Raw genomic sequence first — 24,278 nt, forward strand, 5'->3', positions numbered from 1 at the left:
AGTTATTAGAAGCAACTTCTCACCTGGTCAATGTAGTCTGTTTTCTGTAAATAAACTTTCTGAATGAAAAATGTACCCAGAAATCTACAATAAAGAAGCCTAGCAATATTTATGGCTCACTGTCTTAGTAAATGATGTTTTCCTTGGAAGTCATAATAGTAGGGTGCCTAGGTGGCTCAGTTGGTTAAGCATCTAACTCTTGGTTTCAGTTCAGGTCATGATCTCATTGTGGTGGGATGGAACCCCAAGTCCAGCTTGTGCTCAATGAGGAGTCTACTTGGGATTCTCTCCCTCTTTGCCTCTTCCCCTGCTCATGCTCAAGTGCTCCCTCTCTTGCAAGTAAATAAATAAATAAATAAATATTTTTTAAAAAGTCATGATAGAGTAGGATAAGAGATCAGTCATTTGAAAAATGTATGTTCAATTGTGATAAAATCAGAACTCTGAGTTAGCTAGATGAACATAGCATTATCATGTCATTATTGTTGCTGACTTGGCATTTTAGGGAAGCTAAGGTAACAATTATATTCTATGTCCTTAATGGTATGCTTAGTTAACAAATGGAAAACATCTCATGCAAAGAGAGATATATAATAGGGATAAAGTCGTTAAGGAAGCATACTCATAATACTCATTTACCCCTTTGTCCAGTAATACTAATCTCTTACATGAAGTCTTTCATTTTAACTTTTAACATGCACAAGAGTCACCTCATTTGTTTGAACTTCTCTCCGCCCCCTCCACTTATAGTGGGAGTGCTAATGAATAATGAAATGGCTGAAAATAATCGCTGACTGACTAGTAAATGATGGAACATCAGCTGTGTCGTAACAGTTCGCTATAACTAAATGTGAGTAATGTGGATCACATCTCAGGAATATTAACATCATATTGTGATGTAATGATTTATAAAAAAAATACGTATATGGTGTTGACTAAGAAGAAGAAGCTATTAAGCAACCGAAAGCATTTAATTAGGGTCCTAGGGATCACAATCTGAGAGACACAGACACCTGAAATTAAAAGTGTGAGTGGAGTGCAGGCTTATAAAGGCAAAAATCATAGGTTTATATAATTTGTTTTGGAAGAATTATGATTGGTTCTGGCAGAGTTTAAACTGGATGCCTAATAACACAATTAGCTACTTAGCTACTGATATAGCATTATCTATCTTAGTCCAGAGTAGAAGGATATGTTCTAGGAAGTGGTGGAGTTATAACTGACAAAAGTCAAAAGTTCATGGTGTTGGAGAAATGAAACTGGAGACAGATGGAAGAAAGAGATGTGTATAGACCCAGCCTCTTCAGTGTCCTTTTGACTATTTTAAGTGAATCTCTTGGCAATGGTTACTTAATTTTGAATCATTCACTTTGGTCATACAGATGATCAAAATATAGTTCTCAGACATATTTGGTCTTTATCTACAATTCCTGAATATGCTTCAGAACCATAAAAGTGAAATGAGTATCTTATTATTAATGAAAGTGACTTTTGGACCCCACCCAAGGGCAAAGGCTAATTGCCAGAAGGACCAATCATGTGAGTAGAGGCATGGAACTTCAGTCTGACTGCCTGACCACCAAGGAGGGGAGACAGACTGCAGACTCAATCAACCAAGGACCAAAGACTTAGGCAATTATGACTATGTTATGAAACCTTCATAAAATTAAATAGCTTTTTAGCCTTTTTTTTCTTGAGAGCTTCCATGCTTGGGGAACCAGAATGCTTCTATGTGCCACCAAGCCAGGCCCCAAGCTCCGTGAGGACAGAAGCTCCTTTGAGATCTTGCCCTAAGTATTTCTTCTTTTGGCTATTGATAGGTATTTTTTATAGTATCCTTTAATAAACTGGTAAACATAAATAAGTGTTTCTCTGGGTTCTATGAGCCCTAATAACAAATAATTGAACCTAAGGAGGAGATTGTTGGAACTTCCAATATGTAGTTGATCAATTGGAAGCACAAATAAACAGCCTGGGGCTTACAACTGGCATCTAAAGTGAGAGTTGTAGGGGCAGTCTTGTGGAACTGAATCCTTAACCTGTGTGATCTGGTAGTTTCACCAGCATAGGTAGTGTCAGAATTGAGTTGAATTCTTGGACATCCATCTGGTGTTCAAGAATTGCTTGCTATTGTATGTGAGGCCACCCCCTGTTCCCACACTGAAATTGGTCTTAGGACACCTAAAGCCATGTCATGCCAGTTTGGAGGGGTCATTAGAGAACATTTAGTCTAAATAACCATCTGATGTTTAGTTTTTCTGACAGAAGATTAAGAAAAGTATCTCTACAAACAACAGTATATTCCAAATTAGTTGTCAAGTAGGTTCTTTTGCCCGTTACCTTACATATATTTAATGAATGGGTAAGAGTCCCCAAGTGGGTAGGAAGGGGAACTTACTGCTTGAGGAAAGATCCCATTTCAATCTTAGTTAGCTCTAATCATTAGCCATTTTCCTCACTAGATGACACAAAACCTGTGTTTGCTTAAATTTTTCTTTCTTAGGATAAGCATTCCCAGTGTTCTTACATGTTCTTCATAAGACATTCAAGTCTAAAAAAAATTGATCTTAATTGCTGTCCTCTAAGTATATTCCACTTAAAAGAATGTTTCTTTTTAAAGTGCCTACGGTGTAATACTCAAGGTAACATTGAGTTGTTATAAGTTTAAGGAAGACTATATACTATGTTGGTTTTAGACACTTTTTTCTGTTTGAATTACTGTTGGGATTAGTAATGCTTGAAAAGAATGACAGAACAGAAAATGATCTATGTTAGTAACCAATGTTACCATGTTGTTTTAAAAAATGATTCTTGCTTTATGCTTCATTTGCTTACTGAAACTGGTCTCTCCGTTGCCAAAACTCCAACCTGGTGGATCTTTTATCATTCTTTCCTGCTATCATAGTAATGTTTATTTTTTCTGATTATAAAATTATCATTAAAGAAAAATTTAAAAATATAGTAAAATTTTAGGAAAAATATGATTCATAATCATTACTCAGAGATAACAATTCATCATTTTAGGTATTTGTAGGTATTTTTAGGTATTTGTACTTTTATAAATGGTATGTGTGTGTATGTATGAAATATATGTAGTAGAGAAGGGATTATATTATAAATACTTTTTTACTTTTTTTCTGTTAAAAATATGTATTATATATAAATATATATTGTTATATATTTATATTATATATTGTATATATAACTATATATATATATTTTATTAACATATAATGTGTTATTTGCCCCAGGAGTACAGGTCTGTGAATCATCAGGCTTACATATTTCATAGCACTCATCATAGCATACCCTCCCCAATGTCCATAACCCAGCCACCCTAACCCTATCCCCCACCTCCCAGGAACCCTCAGTTTGTTTCATGATACACACACACACACACACACACACACACACACACGTATATATATACACACACACAAAATATATAATATTTTGATTATATATAATACAAAAAATATATTCTTTTTTTTTTTTAGATTTTATTTATTTATTTGACAGAGAGAGACACAAGGAGAGAGGGAACACAGGGGGGAATCGGAGAAGGAGAAGCAGGCCTCCCATTGAGCAGGGAGTCTGATGCAGGTCTTGATTCCAGGACCCTGGGATCATGACCTGAGCAGAAGGCAGCTGCTTAACCAACTGAGTCACCCAGTCACCCCTGTTAAAATTATATTTTGAACTTTCTTATTTTTAGGATGTATTCCATTTATTTATGAACCTTTTCTTATATACCAGTTTTTCAGTTGTTGTCCTTTAAGTTATTTATATTTTTGTGACCATGAATGATCCCATAATGGACATGTTTATATGCAAATGTTTATCTCTACATCTGTGATTATTTTTTGAATATATTTCTTGAGGGATTATTAGATCAAAATATTTGAACATTTCTTAAGTCTCATAGTAATCTCTAAAAGATAGGGTAACCATGTAGTTGATCAGCCAAACCAGGACACTTTTACCAGGACAAATGCACAACTAACTGGACAGAACTGGAACAACAGGTTCAAACAGAGATTGGACTGAATGAAATGGGAAATAGGATGCTCCTGCTAAAAGAAAATGTGATTATTTCCTTTTAAAGTAAAATTCCTCCAGTGCTACCCCCATTAGAATTTTAAAAATCCCTCAGCATGACTGATTTTTAGTGAAGGTCATAAAAGTGTGTTATAACAATTCATTATTAAACACAAGAATTTTTACTTTCTTACTCATCAGAGGTCTGTTTATGAGTGAATGTATAGCTGCATTTTTAGAAATTATACACATGTCCATATACACACACAATATAAGACCTACAGTGTAACTGCATAAAATGATAAATAGAACTTAATTTGACACATTTCAAAGCATTATTATAAAGAGGAAGCTTGAACTAAGTAAACAACCAACAACTATATAAATAATGAAAGATGAAAGAACTTTATTAATCTGTATTATCTCCCAAATAGAATTAGAAAGAAATTATACTCAACTATGGATAGTTTTGGAGAGATAACTTTCACACTGAAAGTGAATAAATTCTTTGGCTTTATTAATAAAAGACTCTTTAAAAGAGAGTATAATATTTAAGTAGAAGACAACTATTTTAATGCAGTCTTTTTCTTTAGTCTTTTGCCTTCATTCTACTTCCATTCTGTGATAAAGCATGGTCTTTGACAGAGACAGATATTTAAATACTAATTCTAAGGAGGAAATTAAATAAGACATTTTTAAAAACAACAGATTTTAAAATGGTTGCCATGAACATTCTTGGCACACAGTGATATTCAGTGTATCTAACAGAAGTTCCCTGGGTCATCTGACCCCCCAAAATAGTATTTTTCATAGGAATTACATAATCACTGGTAAATGTTCTCGTTCTAAATTTAATTGTGGAACTTTTATTTTTTGCTATTTATAATATATAAAGAAAGGACTTAGGGTCTATTTTTATGCAATATAATGCTGGAAGTCCTAGCCACACCAATCAGACAAGAAAAATAAATGAAAAGCATCCACATAGCTAAGTAAGATATAAAAGTTTTACTATAAGCAGATGACATGATACTATATATAGAAAACCCAAAAGATACCACCAAAAAACTACTAGAACTAATAAATTAATTCAGGAAAGTTATAGGGGACAAAATTAATATACAGAAACCTGTTGTATTTGTATACACTAATAATGACCTAGCAAAAAGAGAAACTAAACAAACAATCTCATTTACAATCACACCAAAAATGATAAAATACCTAGGAACAAACTTAACCAAAAAAATGAAAGAAAATATAAATCATAAAATTAGATGTGCAGTAGCAAGAGCACTGGACAAGCAGTGCTAATTTGTTTTCTTTTCTAGTCTGGATGACTTTCATTTTATTTTCTTTGCCTTATTACATTGAATAGAACTTGTAGTACAATGATAAGAGTGATAAGAGCAGTACAGTGATAAGAGCAGGCATCCTTGCCTTTTTCCTGCTCTTGGGGGAATGTTGTTCAGTCTTCTGCCATTATGTATGATGTTACCTGTAGATTTTTCCTAGGTGCTCTTTATCAGTTCAAGAAAATTCCTATTCATTCTATACTTCTGTTCATAGCCTGCTACAAATGATAATGATGATGGTGGTGATGATGATGATTAAAGAATGGATGTTGGGTTTTGTAAAAAAATTTTTCTGAATCTTTTGAAATGATCATATGGTTTTTCTCTTTTCACTTGTTAATAAGTACATTTATTAATATTTGATAAATATTCATGTATTACTGGGATAAGCTTCATTTTGTTATGATGTATTATCCTTTGTATATTTTATTAGCTACATTTTACTAATATTTTGTGGGGATTTTTTATGTATATTATTATGTGTATTTTTATATGTATTTTATGTATATCTGCATTTTGCATATTTTATGATATGTGTGTATATATCTGTAGGTTTTACTTTATTTTTCTTGTATCTGTTTGATTTGTCTTAATGATTGCTCAATTGAAGGAGCTGGAAAGTATTTTTTCCTTTTTCAGTTTTTTAGAAGAGCCTTTATATCCTTTTACTTTTAATCTCTTTTAGCTATTGAACACCACACTTAAAAAAAATTTTTTTTAAGAACACCACACATTTTTGAGCTCAGTGTTTTACACAGTAGGTTTCTGATCTCACTTTGCACTTTCAGGGTTCTGGCCAGTCCATCATGCCCCATTAAAATGCTGGGTCTGAATGGTTGGTAGTTTTATTTGTAAGGATATAGAGAAGGACACATTTTGGATATAAAAGATAACGGGCTTGGCGGAGTCAAGATGGCGGAGAAGTAGTAGGCTGAGACTACTTCAGCTAGCCGGAGATCAGCTAGATAGCTTATCTAAAGATTGCAAACACCTAAAAATCCATCGGCAGATCGAAGAGAAGAAGAACAGCAATTCTGGAAACAGAAAAACAACCACTTTCTGAAAGGTAGGACCGGCGGAGAAGTGAATCCAAAGCAACAGGCAGATAGACCCCGGGGGGAGGGGCCGGCTCCCGGCAAGCGGCGGAGCAACGGCGCGCGCACAAAATCAGGACTTTTAAAAGTCTGTTCCGCTGAGGGACATCGCTCCAGAGGCTAAACCGCGGCAAAGCCCACGCGGGATCAGCGTGGCCTCAGGTCCCGCAGGGTCACAGAAGGATCGGGGGTGTCTGAGTGTCGCAGAGCTTGCGGGTATTGGAACGGGAAAGCCGGCTACAGAGACAGAGCTGACAGTAAGCTCGCAGCTCGGTGTTACCTTGAACCGGTCGCAGGCTCAGTGAGCTCGGAGCGCGGCCAGAGGTCAGGCAGACGGGAGTAACTGGGCGCTGTCTCTGAGGGTGCACTGAGGAGTGGGGCCCTGGGCTCTCAGCTCCTCTGGGCCGGAGACCAGGAGGCCGCCATTTGTATTCCCGTCCTCTGGAACTCTACGGAAAGCGCTCAGGGAACAAAAGCTCCTGAAAGCAAACCCAAGCGGAATACTCACCCCGGCCCCTGATAAGGGCGGTGCAATTCCGCCTGGAGCAAGGACACTTGAGAATCACTACAACAGGCCCCTCCTCCAGAAGATCAACAAGAAATCCAGCTGATACCAAGTTCACCTACCAAGGAGTGTGGTTTCAATACCAAGGAGAGCAGCAGAATTCCAGAGGAGGAGAAAGCAAAGCACGGAACTCATGGTATTTCCCTGTGATTTTTTTTAGTTTTGCAGTTAATTTGATTTTTTTCTTTTTCTTTTTTTTTTTTTTCTAGCCTTCTGGTAAATTTTTCTTTTTAACTTTTACCTTTTTCTTTTTTAACGTTTTTTAACTAGTTTATCCAATGTATATATTTTTTTCTTTTTTATATTTTTCTTATTTGTTTTCTTTTTTTAAATTCTTTTCTTTTTTTTTCTGTTTTCTTTTTTTTTTCTTTCTTCCTTTTTGAACCTCTTTTTATCCCCTTTCTACCCCCTCACGATTTGGGATCTCTTCTAATTTGGTTAAAGCATATTTTCCTGGGGTTGTTGCCACCCTTTTAGTATTTCACTTGCTCCTTCATATACTCTTATCTGGACAAAATGACAAGATGGAAAAATTCAACAAAAAAGAACAAGAGGCAGTACCAAAGGCTAGGGACCTAATCAATACAGATATTGGTAATATGTCAGCTCTAGAGTTCAGAATGACAATTTTCAAGGTTCTAGCCGGGCTCGAAAAAGGCATGGAAGATATTAGAGAAACCCTCTCGAGAGATATAAAAGCCCTTTCTGGAGAAATAAAAGAACTAAAATCTAACCAAGTTGAAATCAAAAAAGCTATTAATGAGGTGTAATAAAAAATGGAGGCTCTCACTGCTAGGATAAATGAGGCAGAAGAAAGAATTAGTGATATAGAAGACCAAATGACAGAGAATAAAGAAGCTGAGCAAAAGAGGGACAAACAGCTACTGGACCACGAGGGGAGAATTCGAGAGATAAGTGACACCATAAGACAAAACAACATTAGAATAATTGGGATTCCAGAAGAAGAAGAAAGAGAGAGGGGAGCAGAAGGTATACTGGAGAGAATTATTGGGGAGAATTTCCCCAATATGGCAAAGGGAACGAGCATCAAAATTCAGGAGGTTCAGAGAATGACCCTCAAAATCAATAAGAATAGGCCCACACCCCGTCACCTAATAGTAAAATTTACAAGTCTCAGTGACAAAGAGAAAATCCTGAAAGCAGCCCGGGAAAAGAAGTCTGTAACATACAATGGTAAAAATATTAGATTGGCAGCTGACTTATCCACAGAGACCTGGCAGGCCAGAAAGAGCTGGCATGATATTTTCAGAGCACTAAACGAGAAAAACATGCAGCCAAGAATACTATGTCCAGCTAGGCTATCATTAAAAATAGAAGGAGAGATTAAAAGCTTCCAGGACAAACAAAAACTGAAAGAATTTGCAAACACCAAACCAGCTCTACAGGAAATCTTGAAAGGGGTCCTCTAAGCAAAGAGAGAGCCTACAAGTGGTAGATCAGAAAGGAACAGAGACCATATACAGTAACAGCCTCCTTACAGGAAATACAATGGCACTAAATTCATATCTCTCAATAGTTACCCTGAATGTTAATGGGCTAAATGCCCCTGTCAAAAGACACAGGGTATCAGAATGGATAAAAAAACAAAACCCATCTATATGTTGCCTCCAAGAAACTCATTTTAAGCCCGAAGACACCTCCAGATTTAAAGTGAGAGGGTGGAAAAGAATTTACCATGCTAATGGACATCAGAAGAAAGCAGGAGTGGCAATCCTTATATCAGATCAATTAGATTTTAAGCTAAAGACTATAATAAGAGATGAGGAAGGACACTATATCATACTCAAAGTGTCTGTCCAACAAGAAGATTTAACAATTTTAAATATCTATGCCCCCAACGTGGGAGCAGCCAACTATATAAACCAATTAATAACAAAATCAAAGAAACACATCAACAATAATACAATAATAGTAGGGGACTTTAACAGTCCCCTCACTGAAATGGACAGATCATCCAAGCAAAAGATCAGCAAGGAAATAAAGGCCTTAAATGACACACTGGACCAGATGGACATCACAGATATATTCAGAACATTTCATCCCAAAGCAACAGAATACACATTCTTCTCTAGTGCACATGGAACATTCTCCAGAATAGATCACATCCTCGGTCCTAAATCAGGACTCAACCGGTATCAAAAGATTGGGATCATTCCCTGCATATTTTCAGACCACAATGCTCTAAAGCTAGAACTCAACCACAAAAAGAAGTTTGAAAAGAACCAAAATACATGGAGACTAAACAGCATCCTTCTAAAGAATGAATGGGTCAACCGGGAAATTAAAGAAGAATTGAAAAAAATCATGGAAACAAATGATAATGAAAATACAACGGTTCAAAATCTGTGGGACACAACAAAGGCAGTCCTGAGAGGAAAATATATAGCGGTACAAGCCTTTCTCAAGAAACAAGAAAGGTCTCAGGTACACAATCTAACTCTACACCTAAATGAGCTGGAGAAAGAACAAGAAAGAAACCCTAAGCCAAGCAGGAGAAGAGAAATCATAAAGATCAGAGCAGAAACCAATGAAATAGAAACCAAAAAGACAATAGAGCAAATAAATGAAACTAGGAGCTGGTTCTTTGAAAGAATTAATAAAATTGATAAACCCCTGGCCAGACTTATCAAAAAGAAAAGAGAAAGGACCCAAATAAATAAAATCATGAATGAAAGAGGAGAGATCACAACTAACACCAAAGAAATACAAACTATTATAAGAACATACTGTGAGCATCTCTACGGCAATAAATTTGACAATCTGGAAGAAATGGATGCATTCCTAGAAACATATAAACTACCACAACTGAACCAGGAAGAAGTAGAAAGCCTGAACAGACCCATAACCAGTAAGGAGATTGAAACAGTCATTAAAACTCTTCAAACAAACAAAAGCCCAGGGCCAGACGGCTTCCCGGGTGAATTCTACCAAACATTTAAAGAAGAACTAATTCCTATTCTCCTGAAACTGTTCCAAAAAATACAAATGGAAGGAAAACTTCCAAACTCATTTTATGAGGCCAGCATCACCTTGATCCCAAAACCAGACAAGGATCCCATCAAAAAAGAGAGCTATAGACCAATATCCTTGATGAACACAGATGCGAAAATACTCAACAAAATACTAGCCAATAGGATTCAACAGTACATTAAAAGGATTATTCACCACCCAAGTGGGATTTATTCCAGGGCTGCAAGGTTGGTTCAACATCCGCAAATCAGTCAATGTGATACAACACATCAATCAAAGAAAGAACAAGAACCATATGATACTCTCAATAGATGCTGAAAAAGCATTTGACAAAGTACAGCATCCCTTCCTGATCAAAACTCTTCAAAGTGTAGGGATAGAGGGCACATACCTCAATATCATCAAAGCCATCTATGAAAAACCCACTGCAAATATCATTCTCAATGGAGAAAAACTGAAAGCTTTTCCGCTAAGGTCAGGAACACGGCAGGGATGTCCATTATTACCACTGCTATTCAACATAGTACTAGAGGTCCTAGCCTCAGCAATCAGACAACAAAAGGAAATTAAAGGCATCCAAATCGGCAAAGAAGAAGTCAAATTATCAGTCTTCGCAGATGATATGGTACTATATGTGGAAAACCCAAAAGAGTCCACTCCAAAACTGCTAGAACTTATACAGGAATTCAGTAAAGTGTCAGGATATAAAATCAATGCACAGAAATCAGTTGCATTTCTCTACACCAACAGCAAGACAGAAGAAAGAGAAATTAAGGAGTCCATCCCATTTACAATTGCACCCAAAACCATAAGATACCTAGGAATAAACCTAACCAAAGAGGCACAGAATCTATACTCAGAAAACTATAAAGTACTCATGAAAGAAATTGAGGAAGACACAAAGAATTGGAAAAATGTTCCATGCTCCTGGATTGGAAGAATAAATATTGTGAAAATGTCTATGCTACCTAAAGCAAATCTACACATTTAATGCAATTCCTATCAAAGTACCATCCATCTTTTTCAAAGAAATGGAACAAATAATTCTAAAATTTATATGGAACCCGAAAAGACCTCGAATAGCCAAAGGGATATTGAAAAAGTAATCCAATGTTGGTGGCATCACAATTCCGGACTTCAAGCTCTATTACAAAGCTGTCATCATCCAGACAGCATGGTACTGGCACAAAAACAGACACATAGATCAATGGAACAGAATAGAGAGCCCAGAAATAGACCCTCAACTCTATGGTCAACTAATCTTTGACAAAGCAGGAAAGAATGTCCAATGGAGAAAAGACAGCCTCTTCAATAAATGGTGCTGGGAAAATTGGACAGTCACATGCAGAAAAATGAAATTGGACCATTTCCTTACACCACACACAAAAATAGACTCAAAATGGATGAAGGACCTCAATGTGAGAAAGGAATCCATCAAAATCCTTGAGGAGAACACAGGCAGCAACCTCTTTGACCTCAGCCGCAGCAACATCTTCCTAGGAACAACGCCAAAGGCAAGGGAAGCAAGGGCAAAAATGAACTATTGGGATTTCATCAAGATCAAAAGCTTTTGCACAGCAAAGGAAACAGTTAACAAAATCAAAAGACAACTGACAGAATGGGAGAAGATATTTGCAAACGACATATCAGATAAAGGACTAGTGTCCAGAATCTATAAAGAACTTAGCAAACTCAACACCCAAAGAACAAATAATCCAATCAAGAAATGGGCAGAGGACATGAACAGACATTTCTGCAAAGAAGACATCCAGATGGCCAACAGACACATGAAAAAGTGCTCCATATCACTCGGCGTCAGGGAAATACAAATCAAAACCACAATGAGTTATCACCTCACACCAGTTAGAATGGCTAAAATCAATAAGTCAGGAAATGACAGATGCTGGCGAGGATGCGGAGAAAGGGGAACCCTCCTCCACTGTTGGTGGGAATGCAAGCTGGTGCAGCCACTCTGGAAAACAGCATGGAGGTTCCTCAAAAAGTTGAAAATAGAACTGCCCTATGACCCAGCAATTGCACTATTGGGTATTTACCCTAAAGATACAAATGTAGTGATCCAAAGGGGCACATGCACCCGAATGTTTATAGCAGCAATGTCCACAATAGCCAAACTATGGAAAGAACCTAGATGTCCATCAACAGATGAATGGATCAAGAAGAGGTGGTATATATACACAATGGAATACTATGCAGCCATCAAAAGAAATGAAATCTTGCCATTTGCTACAACATGGATGGAACTAGAGCGTATCATGCCTAGTGAAATAAGTCAAGCAGAGAAAGACAACTATCATATGATCTCCCTGATATGAGGAAGTGGTGATGCAACATGAGGGCTTAAGTGGGTAGAAGAAGAATCAATGAAACAAGATGGGATTGGGAGTGAGACAATCCATAAGTGACTCTTAATCTCACAAAACAAACTGAGGGTTGCTGGGGGGAGGGGGTTTGAGAGAAGGGGGTGGGATTATGGACATTGGGGAGGGTATGTGCTTTGGTGAGTGCTGTGAAGTGTGTAAACCTGGTGATTCACAGACCTGTACCCCTGGGGATAAAAATATATGTTTATAAAGAATAAAAAATTAAAAAAAAAAAACAGTCAATGAACGCATGAGAGCCATCTCAATCTAATGGCTTCCTTTTAAAAAATATTTTGCCAAAATAAGACCAGTATAAAAGCATACATGTAGTAGAGGACTCTCTTTGTTTATCTTGGTATTGAAAATAAAACTTGCAATTTCAAAAAAAAAAAAAAAAAGATAACGGGCTTTATCTGGTCAAGTTGAGTTTGTGATTCTGGATAGAATCCAGAATCTGGATAGACCCCCCCTGGGGCCTAAGTCCAACAGACAGTTAAATATATGGTTATAGAACTCAGGTGATATCAGTCCATAGGAAGTATTTGAATTTATAGGTATAAGTAAATTCCACTAAAAGCTGTTCACAATGAGAGAAAAGACCAAAAATGAAAAGTTGGCAAATATGGATCTTTTTTGAGAAAAACCTGTAGTTTATGTAAGTTTTAATATAGTAGCGATGCTTATGATAATGAAAATTTCTTATATGTATAAATTGTTAAGTGCAAATGACAGTGGAGCCTTTATTATGGAAAATTGGATATTCACTCCTTAAGATCTGTTGAGATTTTAATATTCCGTCTAAAGTGTGTGATCTAAATGTAATAGCCCTAAACAGTTTAAACTATCCATAAATATTTTTGTAAATTTAGTCTCAGATGCTGCAAAGAATTCAGTTGTCCTGGTGAGCAAGCTATATAAACTGCCCAAAGGCTCAAGCTTGTCAGCTGTTTTGTTCATAACTCTTAGTGCCAAGTAATATCACAGAGGATTTATATAACTTAAGACTTCAGTAAAAACATGATTCAATTGCCAAATCTTATGAATAGTTTCCTTAATGACCCTTGATCTCTCTTTTAAGTGCTACAGTTGCTGAGTAACCTTACCCTGATAGGGGTGGGGAAAATATTGGGATAATCCCATTATAGACAGAAATGTCACAGGCTGGATTCTGCATGTTAGAACTCTTGGCAGCTGATGTTCAAGTAAGAGAGGGTGTGTGGGCTGTTCAGACAATTGATCCTAAATAGGGTTTTATTTTAACTTTAAAATGCACTTGTCTAGAAATTTTTAAGTAATGCAATGACATTTGACATTCTGTCTCTACTTAATTTTTTTTTCTTGTTGACTGTGATTGTCATTGGTATAATTTATTATGCCTGTAACAATCCAAAGATAGGCTAGAAAATCAGATGCCTCATTGTAAATGACTTACCTAGTGAATAAACTTTTCAGTTTCTAACTGTGTTATCACAGATTGTGGACGGGGCAAGGTCACTCTGCCTCCTGGTGTTGCAGTTAATCCTGTCTTCAAATTATAAAAGGTTTAATAGTGATTGTGAAATTATGTCTGCTGAAGGCATGATTACTAACAGTTTAATCTACTCACCTCTTCACATTTTTGTGTGTGTGTGAAATAAAAGTTTAATAAAAGCAAGATGTGCGAAAAGAACCTCATCTCCTGTTGAGTTATCTTTCTAGGAATTTAGAGAGATGATAAAATTTCCTAAATCATGGCTGTGAGTTATTTTCCTTGAGACATTGAGTAGTTATCCCACTCATTTTATACAGAGTTCTCTTGGCCCATGTAACTAAAATTAGGCCAGGTATGTAAATTAAAAGTAGTAAGTACTCTAAACTCTAAAACATAACCCCTTAGTACATATACATTTATAAATTTTTTATTTTTTATAAACATATATTTTTTATAGCGAAATAAGTCAAGCAGAGAAAGACAACTATCATATGATCTCCCTGATATGAGGAAGTGGTGATGCAACATGGAGGTATAAAAAACTATTTTATGCTATCTACCTTTTTGTTAAATGTATCTCTTGTCCCTCCTATGCTGCCATTCATTCTCTTGTTTTTCAAAAGAATATTTACGCATAGAGATTGCAATTCTTCAAAAGCCAGTTTAACTTGTCATCTTGATGACAGAGACTAATTATCAGCAGTGATGATAGCACAGTTCAGCAGACCATTAAATATTCAGAGCTAAAGCACACAGTTACAATACTAAAATTTTTACTGTAACCAACATAATCAGTAGAGAAAAGACCACAAGCCCTCAAACAAGATGCACTCTTGAAACTAGGGTCAAGTTCAGGTAATATCACCCTTTAAAACTGATGTTGGCACCATACATGGATGGAATTTGCCATTTACAGCCATCTCTTTTAGAAGTGACTCAGCTAGTGTAATTTTGAAATGACAGAAGCTGAATATGACACCAGGAGCAAACCATACTAAGATATAATTAACTATCATGAAAGAAAAAATATATGAGAGGTATTTCGAAATGAATAAAAGATAATCTTGGATCTTTGAAAAATCAAGAGTTATAGAATAAGAATTTCAACAAAACCACAAAAATCTGTCTGTGCCAAATTTTTTCAGGCAAGGTGTCATCAAGTGTAATACTTTGATAGTAATGTCTGGGCAACATCTGTTCCTGTGAAGATCTTCATGAGAGTTACTATAAGAAATGGATAAATTGCCATTTTGGTGATAGATTATTTTGGCTAATGAAAATCATCTCATTAGCTTTTACTTCTTCCTATTCCATATTTAAAAAAAAATATGAGTAATGCATGTTGTTTTTAGGAAAATTAGAAAATAAAAATGAACAAAAAAAAAAGATCATGAAGTCACGTCAAATTTATTTTTATTTTTTTACAAAATATGGCCATTCCTTACATATTATTTTGAACCTAATACTTTTTTTTTTTTTTTTTTTTTGTTAACAATATCACCAGGTAAAAATGTTTTAATTAGCTCTGGGTAAAGTAACAAAAAATGTCTTTACTACTATTGGGGTCAATATTAATCCTTTCTTTTGTAGCATTTTTCTGTTAATGTGGAAAGAACAGTAGTAGTGATATTAAATATAAAAATCAGGAAGTAATATGTAGTGAGTTTTTTGACTTGCAAACCTGAGAACCAAGTCCTATGCTTATGGGGACTCACTGAATTTCCTATTTTCATTAACTATTTTTGGTAAGCTATGATGCCTTCATAATAAATCTGCCAGTTACTGAGTAGTGGTAGAAAAGTAGTAAATGTTCTGTGATTTTTTTTTAAGATTTTATTTATTTACTTAACAGAGAGAGAGAGACAGAGAGAATGTGCATGAGCACAAACAGGGGAGCAGCAGAGGGAACCTGCTTCTCAGGGAGAAGGCTCCCTACTTCTCCCTGCTTTAGCAGGGAGCCTGTCTTGGAAATTGATTCCAGGACCTGTTTGGTCCAAAGATGGATGATTAACTGACTGAGCCACCCAGACACCTCATTGTGATTTTTTCTTTTCTTTTTTTCTTTCTTTTCTTTTCTTTCTTTTTTTTTTTTTTTTAGCAAATCATAGAAATTTTAAAAACTGAGTTAACACAGAGCATTTTATCTTTTTTCTTCTTATTTTAAAAAATACTTCATCTTTGATTCTTCTTTCGTAGCGCTCTCACTGTCTTACCTTGGTCAGTATCTGCTGCATCCTACTTCATAACAAAGCCATTTAAAAAAATTTTTTTTTAATTTATTTTCAGCATAACAGTATTCATTGTTTTTGTACCACACCCAGTGCTCCATGCAATCTGTGCCCTTTCTAGTATCCACCACCTGGTTCCCCCAACTTCCCACCCTCCCACCACTTAAAACCCCTCAGATTGTTTTTCAGAGTCCATAGTTTCTCATGGTTCACCTCCCCTTCCAATTTCCCCCAACTCCCTTCTCCTAACTCCCCATGTCCACCATACTATTTGTTATGCTCCACAAATAAGTGAAACCATATGATAATTAACTCTCTCTGTTTGACTTATTTCACTCAGCATAATCTCCTCCAGTCCCATCCATGTTGCTACAAAAGTTGGGTATTCATCCTTTCTGATGGAGGCATAATACTCCATAGTGTATATGGACCACATCTTCCTTATTCATTCGTCCATTGAATGGCATCTTGGTTCTTTCCACAGTTTGGCAACCATGGCCATTGCTACTATAAACATTGGGGTGCAGATGGCCCTTCTTTTCACTACATCTGTATCTTTGGGGTAAATACCCAGTCATCAGTTGCAGGGTCATAGGGAAGTTCCATATTTAATTTCTTTTGGAATCTCCACACTGTTCTCCAAAGAGGCTGCACCAACTTGCATTCCCACCAACAGTGTAAGAGGGTTCCCCTTTCTCCACATCCCCTCCAACACAGATTGTTTCCTGTCTTGCTAATTTTGGCCATTCTAAGTGGTGTAAGGTGATATCTCAATGTGGTTTTAATTTGAATCTCCCTGATGGCTAGTGATGAACATTTTTTCATGTGTCTGAGAGCCATTTGTATGTCTTTATTGGAGAAGTATCTGTTCATATCTTCTGCCCATTTTTGGATATGATTATCTGTTTTGTGCGTGTTGAGTTTGAGGAGTTCTTTATAGATCCTGGATATCAACCTTTTGTCTGTACTGTCATTTGCAAATATCTTCTCCCATTCCGTGGGTTGCCTCTTTGTTTTCTTGACTGTTTCCTTTGCGGTGCAGAAGCTTTTGATTTTGATGAAGTCCCAGAAGTTTATTTTGGCTTTTGTTTCCTTTGCCTTTGGAGACATATCTTGAAAGAAGTTGCTGTGGCTGATATCGGAGAGATTGCTGCCTATGTTCTCCTCTAGGATTCTGATGGATTCCTGTCTCATGTTGAGGTCTTTTATCCATTTTGAGTTTATCTTTGTGTACGGTGTAAGAGAATGGTCGAGTTTCATTCTTCTACATATAGCTGCCCAGTTTTCCCAGCACCATTTATTGAAGAGACTGTCTTTTTTCCACTGTATATTTTTTCCTGTTTTGTCGAAGATTATTTGACCATAGAGTTGAGGGTCCATATCTGGGCTCTCTACTCTGTTCCACTGGTCTATATGTCTGTTTTTATGCCAGTACCATGCTGTCTTGGTGATCACAGCTTTGTAGTAAAGCTTGAAATAAGGTACCACGTGATCCTCTCAATTGATGCAGAAAAAGCATTTGACAAAATCCAGCATCCGTTCCTAATTAAAATGCTTCAAAGTATAGGGATAGAGGGAACATTCCTGAACTTCATAAAATCTACCTATGAAAGACCCACATCAAATATCATCCTCAATGGGAAAAAGCTTGCAGCCTTCCCTTTGAGATCAGGAACACGACAAGGATGCCCACTCTCACCACTCTTGTTCAACATAGTATTAGAAGTCCTAGCAACAGCAATCAGACAACAAAGAGAAATAAAAGGTATCCAAATTGGCAATGAAGAAGTCAAACTCACTCTCTTCGCAGATGACATGCTTCTTTATATGGAAAACCCAAACGTCTCCACCCCCAAACTATTAGAACTCATACAGCAATTCAGTAATGTGGCAGGAAACAAAATCAATGTACAGAAATCAGTGGCCTTCTTATACACTAACAATGAAAATACAGAAAGGGTAATTAGAGAATTGAATCCATTTACTATAGCACCAAGAACCATAAGATACCTGGGAATAAACCTAACCAAAGAGGTAAAGGATCTGTACTTGAGGAACTACAGAACACTCATGAAAGAAATTGAATAAGACACAAAAATATGGAAGACCATTCCATGCTCTTGGATTGGAAGAATAAACATTGTTAAAATGTCTATACTGCCTAGAGAAATCTATACTTTTAATGCCATTCAAATAAAAATTCCACCGGTATTCTTCAAAGAGCTGGAGCAAATAATCCAAAAATGTGTATGAAATCAGAAGAGACCCCAAATTGCTAAGGAAATGTTGAAAAACAAAAATAAAACAAAGCCATTTTTATTCTTTATTGCTCCTTACAAACACTTCATGTAAGGAGAACATTCTTCCAGAAAGACTTTGTCTTTCTTTTCTTGGTTTCTCTGATCCCAGTATTTGCCATCATATTAGATTCATAAGCTTTAGTCACAAATTTAAATTTCATGGAGTAATATTCTTGGGGGTACTTCAGATGTTTAAAGTGATTATGTAGTGCTTAGGTAGAGAAAAATATGTCCCTATGTTTAGCAGCTGTCAACTGCCTTCATTTTTATCATTTTCCAGGTTGGTGGCCAATTGAAATTTTACTCTATGACCCTTTTCCTCTGTTCTTTTTTGCTTTCTGTAATACTCATTTGAAATAAATGTTAAAGCAATGCCTCTGTTGAGTTTGAGCTAAGGTTACTGTAATAAAAAATTAAATATAAAATTTTAGGTAAATAATTTAAACCATAGCTGACAGGAGATACGTGGCTTAGGACTTGTTATTTTTGTTAAAACACCACTTGTAGGATGTAAAGCTTTTATCCATCTATGATGTCTATGGTGCCTCTTTCTGCACAGCAGGATCCTCATTTAATGTCCCCTTTGGATAAATTTGGATTTTTTTTTTTTTTTAAGGAAAATGCATCCTTTCCCTGGCAAATAGGGCATTTTGCTTAACTCTACCACTGATATGACCAAATACTTTCTGCTCTTACCTTCTTTTCCTTATTGCAGAGAATCTTCTAGATTGAAGAAATGAGTTCCAGATTCTTCAGGCATTCCATCTTTCTGTGGGAGTTTCTGTTCATTCCTTTCATAGCCAGAGGCAGTAAGCCCAATGGTTCAGATCTTGAGTTTTTGAGTAAGAGGGATCACATGTTGAATCCTTCCTCTGTCTCCTATAGGTCTTTGGGTTTGAAGAAGTTACTGGACCTCTCTAAGCCCCAGTGTCTTTATCTAAGAAATTGATATGATTAGTACTAAGTGAAGAACATTGTTGTGCCTCTTCAGTAAAGTCATGATTTAAAGATTTGGCATAGTACTCTGGGGGCTTCACACGTCAATCACCCTTATTTTACAAACTTCTGTGAGATTCTCTCTGGTGTTCTAGTTTAGGGAAGGAGCATGTTGGCTTTTGTGCTGCTCTAAGCCTCTTTTCTTCCTTTTGGAGCCTTTTAACATCCTACCTCTTCCATATTATTTTCATATGCATTCTAAACTCAACATGCAAAAATAAAACACTCTGCAATGACTGCAGATGTTTGTTCTTTCTGATGTTTTGAAAACCTGCTATATAGTACACTGGCTGCATAATGTGTTACCCATCTTACTGCTTTCTGATAACAACAGTGAAGGTGATGGACTCTGTGTAAAGAGGAAGCCATTATATTTTTAGGATAAAGGCCAGTATTAAATAAAATTTACTTACAACTAAGCTTCACTCATTGAAGACTCAAAAAGTCTTTGTGATTTTACTTCAGATGGTGTTACCAGAATATGGGCATGATATGTGTGTTTGTGTGTCTGTGAGTGTGTGTGTGTGTATGTGAGCTGCACTCCATGTTTATATGTATTTAAATCTAACATTTTTACTAAAGCTGCTACTGAAAATTGCTGCATAGGCCAGAGATTATCATCTCTGGGATCTCCTAGTAAGAGTAATTAGGAAAGGTGATTTAAATAAAAAAGTATTTTGGGATTTGTCTTTTAGAGGTTGTAAGATCTGTGGAGAACCTTATCATTGAATTACAGCTGAATGGGCTTTTAATAAATTAATTCGAACTAGAAATTATTTTTTCTACTCCCACATGTGAAACTATACCTAAAACTTATTAAATAACAAGGCAATTAAATATAATTATCTTACAAGCAGCATTGATTGCTTTGTAGAGAGGGCCAATGAGCAGAACCTACAGGATCAAGATGCCTTTATAATACAGAAATACTGCAGCCTTTGTCCTCAGTGCTCACATCTTAATGAAGTGAGAATGTCCTTTTCAATTAGCATTTAGTCCTACCCCACAGAAGATGTCTTCCTCTTTTTTTTTTTTTTTTTTAAGATTTTATTTATTTATTTGACAGACAGAGATCACAAGTAGGCAGAGAGGCCGACAGAGAGAGAGGAAGGGAAGCAGGCTCCCTGCTGAGCAGAGAGCCTGATGTAGGGTTCGATCCCAGGACCCTGAGATCATGACCTGAGCTGAAGGTGGAGGCTTAAACTTACTGGGCCACCTAGGTGCCCCACATCTTCTATATTTCTAAGGCACTTAATTTTCACTTTACATAACAGGTAACTTTTTTTCATAAATTTTGTAAGTTAAGAACTTTTTCCATTATTAATTAATGCTATATGTTTGGGAAATCAAGGTCCCAAAGAATAGATTATATCATTCAAGAAGTTAGCAGCTAAACCTAGTTTTTGGTACATATATTTCTGGGGAACTGGCTTTTTGTATTACTAAAAAAAATACATAATTAATTGCTACAATCAATTGTTTTACAAATTTAGAGGATTTTCTTAGGATCTGTGAAAGATCTCTGTGGGATATTAATGATAATTCAGACAGAAATATTATCCTTACAACTTTTTAGTGTAATAGAGGAAATAAAATTTGCACACAAATAACCATAATACAATATTTAAAAGGACAAGTGTCATAAATGAGAGGTAGTATAAGGGCTGTGGGATTCTTAAGAGACAAAGATTTCCAATGTGGAGGACAGGAGAAAACTTTGTGCAGAAGGAGGACTTTGATATGTCCCTCTAAGGAAGATCAGGGCTGTTTGCTCTTTGGAAAATGGGGAAGTTGATATCAGGTGGCAATAGCAGAAAGAACAAAACTGAGGAAAGAGGAAAGCACAGGGTCCCTGTGGTGGGAATAGGAAATGGGAAACTTGCTTGCCTTGTGTAAATGGTAACATTGGGACTTAGTGTTGGACTTATGGCTTTGGGTTATTACTATATTATTTTATAAACACTGATACCTTGATTAAAAAAGGAGCATGAATATGGTAACATTTTTTTTATTTTATTTATTTTTGAGAGAGAGTGACTGTGTTTGCATGTGTTAACAGGAGGTAGGGTGGAGAGGGTGGGAGAAAGAGAGAACCTTTTTTTATTAACATATAATGTATTATGTGTTTCAGGGGTACAGGTCTGTGAATCATCAGTCTTACACAATTCACAGCACTCACCATAGCATATACCCTTCCCAATGTCCATCACCCATCCACCCCATCCCTCCCCACTTTCCAGCAATCTTCAGTTTGTTTCCTGAGATTAAGAGTCTCTTATGGTTTGTCTCCCTCCTGATCTCATCTTGTTTCATTTTCCCTCCCTTCCCCCACGAACCCCACCCTGCCTCTGAGATGCCTCATATCAGAGAGATCATATGATAATTCTCTTTCTCTGATCGACTTATCTTGCTTAGCATAATACCCTCTAGTTCCATCCATGTCATGGCAAATGGCCAGATTTAGGTTTTTTTGATGGCTGCATAGTATTCTTCTCTCTCTGTGTGTGTGTGTGTGTGTGTGTGTATGTGTGTGTGTGTGTGTGTGTATTATATATATACCACATCTTCTTTATCCCTTCATCTGTTGATGGACCTCTAGGCTCTTTCCATAGTTTGGCTATTGTGGACATTGCTGCTATAAATATTAGGGTGCATGTGCCCCTTTGGATCACTTACATTTGTATCTTTAGGGTAAATACCAAGTAGTGTGATTGCTGGGTTTAGGGTAGCTCTATTTTCAACTTTTTGAGGAACCTTTATACTATTTTCCAAAGTGGTTGCACCAGCTTGCATTCCCACTAGCAGTGTAGGAGAGTGCCCCTTTCTCTGCATCCTTGCCAACACTGGTCCTTTCCTGACTGGTTTATTTTAGCCATTCTGACGGGTATAAGGTGGTATCTCATTGTTGTTTTGATTTGTATTTAGACGGAGAGAATCTTAAGCAAATTCTGTCCTGAGCTGGAGCCCCATGTGGGGCTTGATTCCATGACTCCTGAGATCATGACCTGAGCTGAAACTAAGAGTCAGATGCCCCACAGACTGAGCCACCCAGGTGTTCCTGGTAGTCCCCTTTTACCCTGGTTTTGGTTTTTATGGTTTCACTTACACTTATGGTGGTCAACTATGGTCTGGAAGTGGATTTTCCTCCTTCTGGCTTATTGTCAGAAGGTCAATAATACCTAATGATATAGCATAGTGCCTGCATCATTCATCTCACTTCATCTCATCACGTAGACATTTTATCATCTCACATCATCACAAGAAAATGACAAGTACAGGATAATAAGATATTTTGAAGAGATCACATTCACCTTAATTTTACTACAATATATTGTTATAATTATTCTATTTTATTATTATTGTTTAACCTCTTATTGTGCCTAATTTATAGTTAAACTTTATCATGAATGTATTTATATAGGAAAACCACAGTATTCTAGGCTTTGGTACTACCTATTGTAGTACCAAAGTGTCCTGTGTGGATGAGGGTGGGGGACTACTCTAGATCCATGATTGAGAGAGATTTTTTATTTATTTATTTATTTTTTGATGTTGAGCAATAAGGCCATGTATGAAGGAAGAGCTGAATTAGTGTATTAGAACTGACAAGTGTACTCTAAACACTCTTAACTCATTTTCACATCCTGGCCTATATATTATAGGCATAGGAATTGACATAGGCATAGGTCCAGGGAATTGACAGAATAGTAATGGTTCTATATTTTGTGATTTTAGGGATACTAGGAAATCTTGTTTTACAAGGTTTAACAAAGTCCCCTATCTGCTAATATCTGATATTTTCTTATATACATTCCTTAAAGGTAAGTGATCAATGCTTGATATTTTTCCCCCTGTTAAAATATAAAAGCCTTTGGGAATAGTTCTAGAGCATCATGCAGGGAAGAGTATCTCCAAGGGGAAAGAACATTTCTGGAAGAATATCTAGGCAAATACTGATGTTCTTTTTTTTTTTTTTTTTTGACTGACTTCACAATATTGCTTAACCTACTGTTTTGATTTATCTCAGAAATGTCAAATATACATACATACACACATGTAAATAAAATATATAAATACAACACACTGAGTTCATTGGTAGTTTCTATATTATTTTTACTTAATAAAAATGAAACAAAATGATCAATGTTTCATACCTAAAAGGTGTTCCCTAACACATGAAATCAGAAACCGGACTCTTAAAGGGTAGTTGGATTTGGGAATTTTCTGTGAAGGAAGATCAGCTGTGCTTTTTTTTTTTTTTTTTTTTTTTTTAAATTAAAGATTTTTATTTATTTACTTGGCAGAGACAGAGAGATCACAAGTAGTCAGAGAGGCAGGCAGAGAGAGAGGAGGAAGCAGGCTCCCTGCTGAGCAGAGATCCCTATGCGGGCCTCGATCCCAGGACCCTGAGATCATGACCTGAGCCGAAGGCAGAGGCTTTAACCCACTGAGCCACCCAGGTGCCCCTCAGCTGTGCTTTCTTAATGAATACCTTGATTTCTGTTAATGAGCTACTCAGATGTATAAAAGAATTAAATTAAATTAAATTCACCCTCAGCTTTCGCTCTATTATTATAATCTTCTATAAATAGTTCTTAATAAAGTCATTTTCTAAATTGATTTTATTTTATGTAATGCTAGTTTATCAGTTAGAAAGGAAAATACTTGAAGAGCTAGCATATGGTTACCTTATGCCACTCTTCACTTCTTTCTTCCTTTAGTGTATTTCATGCTCTTTTCTGTGGTCTTTTCCCCTTATTTTCTGTGATTTCTTCTTCCATATTTCTTCTTCCATAATCCATATAGGATTCAGTGCCTTCATGCTACTCTCGGATGTTTGAGCCTTCCTCACTGTCCTGCCT

At 36.4% G+C, this 24,278-nt stretch overlaps 1 protein-coding gene across 1 annotated transcript in view; it reads left to right on the plus strand.

Moving 5' to 3' along the window:
* Positions 1 to 769: 769 nt before the first annotated feature.
* The window catches only part of IQCM (IQ motif containing M), a 430,351-nt gene continuing 406,842 nt past the window's right edge, over positions 770 to 24,278 (plus strand). Inside the window, exon 1 of the mRNA XM_059165439.1 lies at positions 770 to 850. The gene's annotated coding sequence lies outside the window, so the exon portion shown is untranslated. The remainder of the gene's footprint in view (positions 851 to 24,278) is intronic.

The sequence above is a fragment of the Mustela lutreola genome, chromosome 1 (assembly GCF_030435805.1).
Source record: "Mustela lutreola isolate mMusLut2 chromosome 1, mMusLut2.pri, whole genome shotgun sequence".
NCBI lineage: Eukaryota > Metazoa > Chordata > Mammalia > Carnivora > Mustelidae > Mustela > Mustela lutreola.